This window comes from Hydra viridissima, unplaced genomic scaffold (assembly GCF_058129835.1).
Source record: "Hydra viridissima isolate aposymbiotic clone 2 unplaced genomic scaffold, HvirCarnegie_v1 scaffold_15, whole genome shotgun sequence".
NCBI classification, from domain to species: Eukaryota; Metazoa; Cnidaria; class Hydrozoa; order Anthoathecata; family Hydridae; genus Hydra; species Hydra viridissima.
In genome coordinates, this window is record NW_028324314.1 from 256650 (window position 1) to 269568 (window position 12919).

General features: G+C 31.4%; 3 pseudogenes across 1 annotated transcript; 2 read left to right on the forward strand and 1 right to left on the reverse strand.

Annotated features, from left to right (window-relative positions):
• The window catches only part of LOC145182606 (uncharacterized), a 286819-nt pseudogene that overhangs the window by 76527 nt on the left and 197373 nt on the right, over nt 1-12919 (reverse strand).
• Nucleotides 10181-11064, forward strand: LOC149878013 (uncharacterized; annotated as a pseudogene).
• Nucleotides 11340-12809, forward strand: LOC145190839 (zinc finger MYM-type protein 5-like; annotated as a pseudogene). The gene is made up of 4 exons (XR_016447638.1): nt 11340-11607; nt 11691-11786; nt 11868-12429; nt 12675-12809. The product of XR_016447638.1 is annotated as a zinc finger MYM-type protein 5-like (transcript).

The window sequence follows — 12919 nt, forward strand, 5'->3', positions numbered from 1 at the left end:
AAGTTTTTCTAAATTTTCCTAAAACTTCGAAACTTATAAAGGTTTAAAAGTTTAACAATGATTTATCTCAAAATGAAAAAATGTGACCCTGCCGTTTCTTCCCGTGGAGTCTTCATTTATTTACTGAGATACAGAGACCTTCTTGTCAATGACTCTGACTTCATGACTGCAGACACCAAGACTGTTTTGGAGTTGAGTGATTGCTACAGGCCCCTTTTTCCTTCAATGAGAGCCAACAAAGATGAATGTGTGACACTTGGTGGAACTAGAGTGCCTATTTACCAGATGGGCTCCTCTGCTATCACCTCTTGCCTGACGTCCTGCTTTAGAAATAGCAAAGTAGATATTCCCATGAAGCGTCTTACGTCCATACGCATTCGCGTTTCAATAGCCACTTACTTTGCCAACAACAGTAGAAAAACAATGGATAGCTTTTATGTGTCCCAGTAGAATGCTGCAGAGGAGTTGTGCTTTGCCCAAGGCATCGGACAGTCCTTAGGAGTCATAGACTCTTTGACTGTAGAAAAATCTGAGAGACCCCTAAAGAAGAAGAAGGATGTGATGAACTGGCTCCAAACTAATGCAGAGGAGTGTGCATTAGTTTGGAGCCTGTGAGGAAGATTCAGACTCTGAAGAATGTGCTGCTACTTTCAGCTGTGCCACCATGGTTCCATTTTTTCCAGCCGTAGAAAACAATGATTCTTTAAAGGACAGGAATGAGCATGCCATAGATTTCTTAAGTGAACATACCTCAACTCTTGTTTCACCTGTTCCATCTGAACAAACAATCACCGGTCCAGTTCTTGAACTATCCCCTGCTCTTGCACAACTAGTTCATAATGAACAAGCTGTTTGAATTGATGTAGAACAGACTTAAGCTATTTCTGTTGACACAGCTTGTTCTTCCCTTGCATTAACATTATTTCCTGATGAACCAGATTTTATTGAACAAGATGCACAACTTTTTCCAGTTCACCTTAATGAGCGAGTGATTGCCAAACATGTTTCTGCTGCTCCTTCTCAGCAAGTTGCTTTCAGTCCTTCAAAAGAGGTATTTTCTGTTCCTTTGGAAACAGTGTCTAATGATGCTTTACAGCAAGGTAATCTTATGCTTTTCACACGTGTTTTGTATACTCCTTCTGAACATGCTCTTCTTGAAACTCATCAGCTAGTGGTTGCCACAACTGTTCCTGTTGCTCCTCCTCTCCATGTTGTTTGCAATCCTTCAAAAGAGGTCTTTTCTGTTTCTCTGGCTGCTAATCTTGTTGCTCGTCAGCAAACGATGGTCAAACCCAGTTTGTTTCTTTCATCTGATCCAGTTTTAGCTGGTCCGGTCCCACAAGTTTGTACTGTTCTTTTTAAACAAGTCTCAGCTTATGCTGTTTAATCTGTTGGTTGTCTCTTTAGCCAAAGTGTTGATGTACATCCAGGGGTAAATCTTTTTTCGTTTTTGGTTTTTGTACAAATCTTAACACCCTTTCAAAAAATGAAAAATCTAAGTCAACTCCTTGACATAATGCTTTTGTTAAAGCTATTAAAGACTCAGAGGTGGTATATAAGTATTGCAGGACTAATTCTGTGATTACTTTAATGTTTATACAAGTGAATGATACAAAACTGATTATGTTTTAGAAATAAAAGATTCAAGAAGATAAAAAATCAAGTTGAAAAAGCCATCTTTTACTCAAGAACACATCGGTAATGTAAAACCTAATTTATACAAGGTTGAAAAAAGGAGCTATGCCTGTAAATTTCAATATCTATCAAGTTGACGAAATTATAAACATTCATATAAACACAAACCTCTTCTTACACAAGGTCAGATAGTTAACTGTTAATAAAAACTACCCATCATTGCAAAGTGCACTTTTAGAAAGTTCTGTCTGCCCAATATCTAATGGTGAAATTAGAAACATTACTATTAGAAATCATGCACAGCTTGTTACCATCTCTAACACTTAGAAACTGTTGATGGTTTTTGTTAATTAGAAAAATGAACACGGTTGTATTATATTTCAGGATCAACTCAACCAAGAATAATTGAAAATAAAGAAGAAGTTAGCCAATGGCAATTAGGTAATCATCCTTTATATTTAGCACAATAATCAAGTGAAATCATACCCGCCTTAAGACTTAAGGGCCCTTAAGGATCCCTTAGTGGTCCAGGGTATTCTAAGGGGGGATTTTCTTAAACTATTTCTTTTATCAAACCTTAATAATAGCAGCTAACATTTCTTTTCAGCACAAAATTAGTAAATTTTTGATGATTTTTAAGATTAGCGTGTGTTTAGGGCAGATTCTAATAAGGGGTGGGTTCGGGCTAAATTCCGGCTAGCTCGAAATCGGCTCTAATTTTATGGAATTTAAAAACTGGGAAAAAAAAAACGGTTTAACAGAAAAAATTTTCACCTTCAGAAAGCATGTTTTATGAAAATGGTTTGTAATTGAATTTTGCAGAAGAAGCTGCGTAAAGCGTATATTGAGATTGTTTGTAGAAAAGAGTTTTTTATTATAAGAGAAAATGTAGAACTGAAACGTGTTCTCTGCGAGAAAGCTACATGGTTAGATAATAGATTTGCTTCAAAAGTTTTTTCCCATTCATATAGCCTCTAAATATTAAAAGACATTAATCATGATAATCGTTTTTAATTTGAGCTATTTTTAATGAATTATAAAATATGATAAAGTTGTAATCCTATAATAGCAACAAAATATTTGGCGCTGCTGCAGTTTCCTCCCTCCCCCTTTTTTTTATGATTGATTACGATAGAGGATTTTATGCTGATTCAGTAATATATAAAAATTTTTTTTTTCAAAACGCTTTGTTTTTTAACGAAAATTAATTTCCCTTTCATTGCGCAATAAAGAGACCTGGTTTCCATCAGCCTTTGCATCATTATTTTAAACTATTATAACGAAAGTGTTTCAACGAAATGAAATTAATGGAAGATTTCAAAAAAAGGTTGAACGTAGAATGTGAGAATGTAGACAAATCGATGAATAATTATTATTGTATCGTACGCTGTTTTTTTTTTATTAAAAAGACACGGTTCGAAGGTTACATTTTCTAAATTTTACATGTGATAAAACAACAATGAACACTGTATCATAAATCGACCCACAGGTTGAACTTTATCCTACTTAAAAAAAAAAAATGCTATCAAATAGATATTTATTAGAATATTAAAAATTAAACATTTTAAAAATCCAAAATCCTTTTGAAAGTATTAATAATAGGAGGGCAGAGGGGTCTTGGCCCCCAACTTGCCAAATTTTTGATATAAAATATAAATCTAGCATAAAATATAGAAATATATTTAAATTTTTTGTTTACATCCCTCTCCCTTCCATCTTTCCCATAAAAAGCATGCACTGTAATCGTTGCATGCAAGAGTTTTGCATGCAATTTACCAAAACTCGTATTTTATGGGGCATCGTATGACTCTTTCGAATAATAATGATAATATATGATGATATCCGGCCTCTCGGTCATTTGTAGGCAGAAGACAAATTTTATAGAAAATTATATAAAGCTAAAGACTTTTACAGATCTTTATTTAATTAAGTTACTGCATAGTTTTTATAAAGTTAATTAATATTGTCTTTAAGTTACTATCTTCGTCTTGATGAGAAGTCTGAAACTGCCTTTAGAAAGTTTTCTCCGTGGTCTTTGCGACTTACATTTCTTTTGTATCTTGCCCAAGTTGATTTAAACTAAGAGTGAATACCTTATCCAGTTTGTTCTGCAAATTTGGCTAGACCACATTGATATTCTTCACAAAAAGGAACATTATGCGCTAACATGATGAGGAGCTTCCATCTTATGGGTAAGGTGTAATTATAGCCTTTTGAAAACTCTCTTAGGTAATTATAGTCTTTCAATCTAGCAATAGAATGCTTGACATTGGGACTAAGGAAATCACAGAAACAGCCATCCACGACACACTTTAAATCTTTGAAACATGTAATAATAGGTATTAGCTGTCGACAATTATTTAGGAATCCCTCTTCTAGATTTTGAAGATTATTCAATATCTTGTTATATTCACTCCATCAAACCCTCCTCCATGATAGCCATGTCTGAGAATGTATTTTCCAGACAGCCACTGATTAAAGTTTTGCCAGAGAGTAAAAACTAGATCGTTGAGAACATTAATGAAACCCATAAATATATGTAAAGATGATGGAGGAATTTTATTTATCACTTTAACTTCTGGATCTTCATCAAGATGAATAAGCCTTTTTCGTATAACATTTTTATACAGCTGTGCTCTTTCTTTTTTTTCTCCTGCTGCTTGAAACTCTGAAAGATGAAGATCAAGGCTTCCAAAAGTTCTTAGAGTTCCTGCATTTATAGTCTTCTCACCTTCACAATATATACATCAAGCCCAGATAAACCCATAATCATGCTAGCCAACTTTAAATCCCATGCAATATGAAAACCCAGACTGTCTAGCTGGATAATATCTAAAATTTGTTTTATATTCTGATATGTTTCAGGAACATCTTCAGCAATAGCAATAAACAGTATACGTTGCACACCAGACTCAATATATTCGCCAGATCCTCGACGTTTACTTCTGTTTTTTATATTATTACTGTTAACTTTAAGTTCATCTGCATCAAAGATGTTAACACATATTTTCAATAAACCTCCACCTCCATCAATTGAAACTCGTACAATTGTATTATAAGGATTTAACGCTCTCTCACTTATAATGTTCATAACAAAGTCTGAAGAATCTTTTACAAAAAACAGGTTCCTATTAACCTTTTTATCCCTAACTTCATATTGCATGGACTGAACACTGTAAAAATTTTTCACAGTTAATCAAGATCTGACAGTAACTTCGTCACTTCTGACTGGACAACTCTCTTTCCTGTGGCTTTGTTAAGAGTAGAAATCAGTTTTCTAGTTCCTCTGTCTGAAAGATCAAGATTTATTCAAAGTTGCTTGAATGTTTCAAAAGAGATTTGCTGGATTTGATTTCTGTCTCCTTTGTTCTAAGGACGACCTACTCTTATTACACGTTAGGGTAACCCTAACGTGTATCTGCGGTGGCTAAATAAAATCGATTTTTCGCAGGTGGCTAAAGAAAATCACCTGAATTTACTTTTTTTTTGTTCATTTTTTCCTTGATTATTGAAGAAGCCACCTGCTCTGCATTGTGCATACCATGTTCAAATGCCAATGATTTAAGGTTTTTTACAGCTGTTGATTTGCAGCATTTGTGTTCTAAGCCACGACCTAAATAAATATTGTTGATGGTAATTTAACTATACCAATAACATGTAATATTTTAAAATCTTCTGTTTATATTACCTATTATTGACAGCCATTTAGAGCAGATTTTTAATGTGTTTTCTAGAGAGGTAGAAAAGCTCTCATCAATCTCAACTGTAATAATGTCAGACTTGCGCTTCTTAGAAATCCAATCAATCTAAATAATAATTATTCAGAACTGACATTTGAGGTTTTTATGATAGAATTGACATCTTTATAATTTAACAGATATTTTAAAATTCTATTTTAAAAGATGCAATTAACTTAAGCCTAACCTTTTTTTATCTTCTGTGTCCATCTGGTTGGTGGTTTCTTTCTTTTTGCAAGCATGTACAAATTAGTTTTGCAATTTCCACATATAGAAGAAGGATAGGCTGCAATTTCTTTCATGTATCCAGAGTATACATACGTCTGCACCAGTTTTTCAATAGTATCTTGGACTGCAATAAGACTCTTTTTAGTTTTTGTTTCCTAGCAAATACAGCAATAACTATTTATATTCATTTTTTATTTGCTAAAACTATAACAATGCCATGAGTATGATAATAAAAATTTTTTAAGATTTAGAAAATTTATTAGCAATCTTTAAATTTTTGAAGCATTTCGCGCCAAAAAGTTAATAAAACAAAAAATTTAAATATATTTGCATATTTTATGCTAAATTTATATTTTATATTAAAAATTTGGCATGTTGGGGGCCAAGACCCCTCTGCCCTCCTATTATTAATACTTCAAAAAAGATTTTGGACCCCCCCAGTCTAAAAATGCACCCTTACATTTTTATAATGTTTAATTTTTAATATTCTAATAAATATCTATTTGATGGAATATTTTTTTTTTAAGTAGGATAAAGATCAACCTGAGGGTCGATTTATAACACAGTGTGAACTAAGTGCTAAAAGTTCTTCTCTTAGGAAAAAAAATATTTTGAATTCTTTTTTAAAATTTATTACAAAAGTACATTACTTGCAATATAGTTTATTCTCTAATAAATTAAAAAACGGCTATTTTCATTGCCACAAAAAATTGCACAAGATAAACATACTTTTTAAATGACGACATCTTGTATGAGAGTTGAATAAATTTAATATATGAACTTCAATAAATACGAATTCTTTCAATACTAATTTTTTATTTTATCTAAGAAATTTTCGCTAGATTATTGATACTAGCATCTTCAGCAACTTTTACGACTTTTAGCAACTTTTACGACTTTTACGACTTTTAGCAACTTTTACGACTTTTTTATCGTAAAAACCATGCTATTAACGTATTGCTTTTGTCAGCAAAAAGATTATTAACTTATTATTTTCAAAATGGCGAATATTAGGGTTCACGGTTGTTTAGAAGCGACAAGTTATTTTACGCAAGCGCAATAGTAACTTTAAAAAAGTCAAATTTCAATAATGGCTACGGTCCGTAGCAACGAATTTATTTAGCTGACTGATAATTTTTATAGGTTTCCATATAAATCAACATTTTAAACTCTTTTTAAAACTGAAATCATAATAAGCGCATCTCAGTTGCATAAGAAAATGATTCAAATAAGATAAAGATTATATCAAAAAGTTTAAAGTTGTGCTTTTTTAAGTAAATAAACATCTTAGCACTCAATTTTTTCTTCTTGTAAATAAACATACAAACACACACACACACACACACACACACAAACACACACACACACACACACACACACACACACATATACATACATACATACATGCATACATACATACATACATACATACATACATACATACATACATACATACATACATACATACATACATACATACATACATACATACATACATACATACATACATACATACATACATACATACATACATACATACATACATACATACATACATACATACATACATACATACATACATACATACATACATACATACATACATACATACATACATACATACATACATACATACATACATACATACATACATACATACATACATACATACATACATACATACATACATACATACATACATACATACATATATTTTTTTTTTACATTTTGGACATAATGTTTCATTGAGTTGGTTAACCATTATATTTTCCACAAGACAGAAGGAACAAAATAAGTGTTCAGATTTTTTTAGAGTTGCTGGTTATTTTGATATTTTACCACAAAAATTACACTGCTAAAGCTGTAAATGAGGATTGATTTCTTTTTTTAGTTCTTCAGTATCTATTTCCAAGTCATGTGCTGTTACAATGCTTTTTTTAATGGTAGCAATCATGGAAGATGACCACACTTTTTACTAATACCAAGGCAACCAATCAGCTTTTTATTTTTGTTTTTGTGATTTAGTGACATATAAACTTTTACTGAGTTTTTCTACATGCTGACAACAATAGCATTCTTCACAATTAGGTTTCCAGTTCATATTTAAAAGAAATGTTGTTGATTTGATTCTTTTGATCACATTCTTTATTGTATAACGTTTTGAAAAATTTTAGATGAGTGTACATTCTCTAAATCTAACAACATGACATGGAATACATGTTTCAATGTTATTATTTTGGTTTATTCCAATAGGATACCTTTTTTTCCCAACCAAATATCCACAGACCCTGTAAATAAGATTTAATTTTTTGTAATTGATTTTTTATCTAAAAATAATAAAACTTTTTGGATAGTTCTTGTGAATAACCATCAAACTTAACCACATACATTATGTTGTGTTTATATTCATGAAGTAAATTAAGCTAATAAATCAATAAAAAACTGCATATAAAGTAAAAGATTTTATTTGAAATTATTAGAAACATTTAGTCAAATTTTTTACATAAGGATAATTTTTATTTCACAAACGATATAAATAAAATGTTAGGAAAATGATTAGATGTAAATTTTGAACAAGAAAAAAAATTGAGTGCTAAGATTTTTTATAAGTAATAAAAAGTTAAAAGATTCATATAAGTAAAAGTAGAAAAATTTTTAAGTTTTACCGCTCAAAAAAAATGTAAAGACTTCCAAATTTGTAAACAAATCAAAGAAAAAGCTGGTTATCAACGAAGACGATTTTAAAAAACGCGATAAGAAATGAAAAATTGGTCGCTAAGTAAAAATTCATTCTGTAACGAAGGTCCGTAGCCATTTTGAAAGTTCTAAAGTTTTCATAATCCAACTGCGCTTGCGCACAATAACCTGTCGCATATTAACAGAGTTCAAACGACCGTGGGCTTTTAGTGGGATTTTTTACAACTTTGACTTCAAACTAGAGCACTTTCCGTTAATTTTCAGGTGTATGTTTTTATATTTTTCTGAATCAGTATAAAATACTCTATCATAATCAATCATAATATAGAGGGGGGGGGGGGGGGTTTGAAACTGCAATAGCTCCAATATTCGTTCTATAAATTAAAAATGCTTCAAGAACTGAAAGAAGAAAACGTCGTAATCAACTTGATATTTTTGTTTCAAGATTAAAAGGTAATACAGCAATATAAATAGGTAGCTAATAATCTTGATAATTTAAAAATATCAAAGTAATGTTTTAAAGTAATTGCACTAAATTGCTGCTTTTATCTCGTCTTATTTACAGACTGTCAGACAAGTATCTGATTGCCTTTTTTTTTTTATCTAAACTATTGTAACTTTTTAAAAAAAATTTTGGTTAAATATTTTTGTTTTAGGAGAATCTTCCAATTATATGACGCAGGGTGAGCCTGATATAGAAGAGGAGAATGTTAAAATTAGTGAAGATAATTTTGATAGAATTGTGCCTACTATTTTTGATGATGTGGCTGGATTATATGACTAAATGGAGCACAAAAGCAATCAATATAAGTTAGGATTTCCTTTGTTTAATCTAAGTTAATAATTTTTTTTTACAAATACTTACCAAACACACACTTCAAAAAATATTGCTGTCAATTTTTCTACTAACTATAATTAGTCAAACTAATTGAACAAACTCATAAATTGCTGTACCTAAAAGTGCTAAAAGGTCTATTTAAAAAAAAATTGTTTTTTAAGGTGAAGTTCAATTAAGAGAAAGTCATGAAAGTAAACAAGAATCCAACTGTCATTTTTCATCTCTTCATATAAAACTGTTATGCTTCTGTCTGAGTTTGAGTGAGAACAAAATTCGAACGTCTAAGTTAATAACATCAAATTTTTTTAATGTCATTTTGTTCATAAATAAATCTTTGTTATCAGTTTCTAAATTTCATTGTTTGAGTAAATATCATTTAATTATATCATTTTCATTTAATTCTAGTCTGATTGCATAAGAACATCTCTTAATTTATCTGATGTAAGTAAAAGTTATTTTTCTGCTGTTTATTGTGATGAGATGATTGATTGGTTCTTATATGAATGTGTTGCTACATCATTTTTTTTTTCTTTTAAGGTTCCCAGTATTTAGCAACTTCTATCACCTATTCAGTTAATTGTAAGTTTTTGAAAATTGGAATAATACAACGTTAATAAATATAAATAGGTTTCAAGCGTTCCACAGTCAGATATTCAGTCAGTTGTATGCTGCAAACTATATATTGCTCATGTATAGGTTCATATATTTATAGTTGTTGGCCTAAAAACCCTATTTATATTTGGGTATATAAGGGCATCATGCTCTAAAACCTTTGGATATAAATAATGATAAGATTTGATATGAATCTCAGGGTCCATATGTAGGAATACATATGGCCCAAAGAGTTCATATAAAATATGTATTGGTGTGCATATCTTATTAAATTAAATTAGAAAGTTACTTTTATATAAGCTGAGTATTAGTTTTATAATGGAACAAGACTGCTATTGAATTTTTTTTCAAGGTATTGTAAATTATTTAAGTTATGCAACTATTAAAAATAATATTTGTTGCAACTTTAGTTAAGTCCCGTGATTTCTCTGATTCAAGTTAACTGCTTATGCATGATAGCATGCTTGGTGTTTGCACCCGGCTTAAAGTTGAACCATTTAGTACAATAGGTTTGAATGTTTTGTATTACTAGGGCTTAGCAATTATTTTATAAAATGTTTTGGCATATGAAATGAATGGCAGTAGAATTATATTTCAAGTATATTGCTTTTTGCGGCTACTATAACAGAACAGTTTTTTATGCGTGCATAAATCCTTAGTGAACTGAATACGATGTAATGAAAGTTTACGAATCTTGAGCAGCGACAAGGAAGATTGGAGGCATGTGTTGCTAGTGATCCTGTTGATCAGAATGTCTGTCATACACAATATCCTACCTTTACTTCTCTGCAGCAATATTCTGAGACTGAAAAGCACCCAAATAATATGGTAAGTTTTTATCAATTTCTGATTAAATAAGTATAGCCACGATGTGTTACTATTGACAAGGGAATATATTATGAATGGTATAATATATTTTAGTTGTTAACTGATCTTTTTTAGTTAATATGGATGAAGTACATTTCATGGGTGCTTATAAATTGCTGGCGCAAAACTTACATCAGAAGATCAATAGGCCTGGAACACATGGGAAGCAGAAGTTTTATGATAACCTGGAAAATCAGCTCAAAAGTGAGTGTAATCTACATCTACATATAATTTTAGATTTAATTTAGTATTTATAAACATATTTTTTCGGGTTTTTTTTAAGTATATAAATAATTATAACTTCAACTCCTCACTTATTCCCCTAGCATCATATCTAAAAAGATAGAAATGGAATTAGCACGATTTTTTAACAACACCAGAGATCGCTCTGGTGGTCGTCTGCGGCGCTGCAAGAAAAAAGCACTTGAAGTTTTGATAATAGCGAATTGAATAAAGCGATTCTTTTTATGTAGCGGAAACTCGCAAATAAAGTGAATACTAATGATTAATTTAACAACCCGCTGAAGTAAATGTTTAAAATAACTTTAGTGCACGGAGATTTTCATTCAATTAAAAACGGAGATTTTTTACTTTATTAAAAAAAGAGATTAGATTAAATCCAAGTAGTTTGATATTGATATAAAATATTAAAACAATTTTATTTAATTTATTTCTCTAATTTTTAAAATCTCTTAAATTTGAAACAACTTTGAAACACGTGATATCGATGTGATAGTCTGATAGACCCAATCAAGAAGAAATTCAAACAGTTCTTTGCTTATGAGCGGATGCTGTTTCAAAAAGAATTAAAACATGTCTGGTTTTAAAAAGAAAGATTCTGGTTGTCAAGTAAGAAAGAATGCTGCTCAAAGAACTGCGAATGAGGAAAAGAACAAACGCACTCTTCAAGACTGTGGTATTACAGTTACAAAAAAAGGAGAAGATGAAAGTCCTACTGCTTCAAACTCTTTCCTGCCAAGTCAATCGATTCAAGTAGTAAATAGTTTTCCCCGTGAAAGGATATTTTCCCATTTGATTAATTCAATGTTATGTAAATTTTTAACTTATTTTTATAGGTTGGAACTGAAAACGATGTCACTGACATTTCTGAAAGCTCGGGAGAGCCCCTATCAAAAATCGGAATGGTAGCTGTGAATGAAGAGAATGTTTTGGTAAGTTCTACCTCTTTAAAAGAAATGATGTTAATAAACTTTTAAGCTAGTAAAATAAGATTTTTTAAAATTTATTCTCAGGTGTTGCCAACAGAAGAACCCATCGCTACCATTCCTTCCAATGATCCTGCTTTGTGGGCAGCACATCTTTCCAAAGTGGAAAGAGATTCTGTGCTTCTACAGGGGCTTCCTCGAAATCCTTCAGCTTTCCCGAAAGACTCTAATAAGAAGAAGGTTCCTGAATCAATTTTCTACGAAACTTCTCTCAACGGGGAGAAGACATGCCGAGATTGGCTGGTCTGGAGTGTATCTAAGAAATCATTTATTTGCTTTCCGTGTTCTCTGTTTGGAAGCAAACAATCTTTTGGGATCGGACACCAGTCGCACCTTCTAAGATGGAATGATGGAATAAGCTGCAACTGGCACAAGCTACCTGAGAAAGTCAAAAGTCACCAGAATAACGCCCAGCATCGAAACTTTTACATAGAATGGAAAACGGCGCTAGAAAGCTTAGAAAATCAAAGCGGAATAGATGCAGCTCTCGAAAACTCGATAAGAAATGAAGCAGCCAGGTGGCGTGAAATTCTACGATGCATCTTAGATGTTACTCTTTTTTTAGCGTCACGAAACCTTAGTTTCAGAGGTAAATCTATTTACAATTATTCTATTGTGATACCGACTATCTTTAAATCTATTTAGCTTATATTTATAAGATTAACTAGATATTTTGGAAATCATTAAATAAAACAAATCCTACTTTATTCTTTTAAATAAATATGTTATAATATTCATAAATCATGATATAAAATCATCATAGAATCATCATAAAATAAAACAAATGCTTCTTTATTGTTTTAAATAAATCTGTCTTATTATTATAATTTTTAGGTTCATCAAAAATGATTGGAGAAGACGACAATGGCAACTTTCTAGCTACCCTAGAGCTCTTGGCCAACCACAACAAGACTCTCCAACTACACTTAGAAGAAGTTTCCCGCTGCCAACAAGAAGGTAACAAAATGAATGCCCATTACTTGGGCTGGAGCACTCAAAATGAATTCATCAAACTGTGCGGAGGAATCGTTCACGGTGCCATCATCAACGAAGCTCATATGGCCATCTACTATTCCATT